This window comes from Microtus pennsylvanicus, chromosome 6 (assembly GCF_037038515.1).
Source record: "Microtus pennsylvanicus isolate mMicPen1 chromosome 6, mMicPen1.hap1, whole genome shotgun sequence".
NCBI lineage: Eukaryota > Metazoa > Chordata > Mammalia > Rodentia > Cricetidae > Microtus > Microtus pennsylvanicus.
In genome coordinates, this window is record NC_134584.1 from 7,874,005 (window position 1) to 7,875,305 (window position 1,301).

The window sequence follows — 1,301 nt, forward strand, 5'->3', positions numbered from 1 at the left end:
TGTAAGTTTGTTCACTGTGGATTTCAAGAAGCCATGGCTTCTACTCCATCCATACAGCTCAGAGCCATGATTTATGGTTTGCAGAACTTAGAGGAGGGTGAGCACTGGGGGACAGAGGAGGGTGACTGGGGACAAAACACAAGAAACAGCTGCCCTATTGAGACTGGGAAGTGACTGTGATTTCCCCCCAGAAGAAATCTGGGGAAATCTGGGGATTTGCAAAGTGTCGCCCTGTGCCTGCGCTGATGCCACTGTGTGGATAGCAGCACTATGGGGGTCAAGCGTGGAGAGCCACAGGCTATGGATTTGGTGATGACACCTGCTCCCAATACTGAGGTTCCCGCTGGCTTTAGCCATCAGCAAAGCAGCGGAAATGGAGGCGCTCAGATATGACAAGGGTTTTTTTTTTCCCCCAAACTGTGCCTATTCCCTTCTAATGAGAGTTATCAAAAGTCACCTATAAGAAAAGCTTTGAAGCTGAAGTGAGAGCATCTCACGCCTTTACTTGTTCTGTTTTTCTGAGATTCAGATCAGATGTGAGGGGCAAGCACTGAGGACCCCTGCCCACACTGAGCAAGGGTGAGCTCTATTCAGGACCCTCGGCACAGGGGGAGCCCATGTCTACCCTGAGGCAGAAGTGGCCAACTGTCATCTGCTTTGTCACATTCTTAGCCAAAGAATAAAATCCCTTAAATATCCTTAAACATCTCACTTTTCTTTTCAATTAGGCCAATAGGATTTGACTGAGCAGATAATCCCCGAACCATCTGATATCAGAACTTTAGGTAGAGCAAACAACAGCTCAGTGGGCCTCCTTCTGGAAGAACGCAGGATACACATCCAAAGGCAGACAATACAGGAAGCTTCAGCCAGCTTGCAGGAAGTAACTCTAGGGAGCCTTTTTACTGTTGGGACCTCAGCAGAAGACAATATTGGAGCTGACTTCTGACCTCCATGATTTCTCTGCAGAAGAGCGTTGTTTTTACTTATTTCTTCAAGGATTCATTGACTGTTGATTTAGTGATAGATTGAGGTGCTCAAGTAGACATCAAGACCTGGATCGTGCTAAGAACGTGTTCTGCTGAGCAACTACAAATTTCATGATATCATTTTTTTTCAACTCAGACCTGAATGATATTCATTTATGTAAACTACCATATTTTCTTTATCTGTTCACTCATTGGTGGCCATCTAGGTGTTTTCCAATTTCTGGAAACAGAGCAGCAATGGCTGAGCAAATGACTGACTCTGTAGATCAATGAGATTTCTGAGCAAGTGGCTCTATAGGTCAATGAGATGTC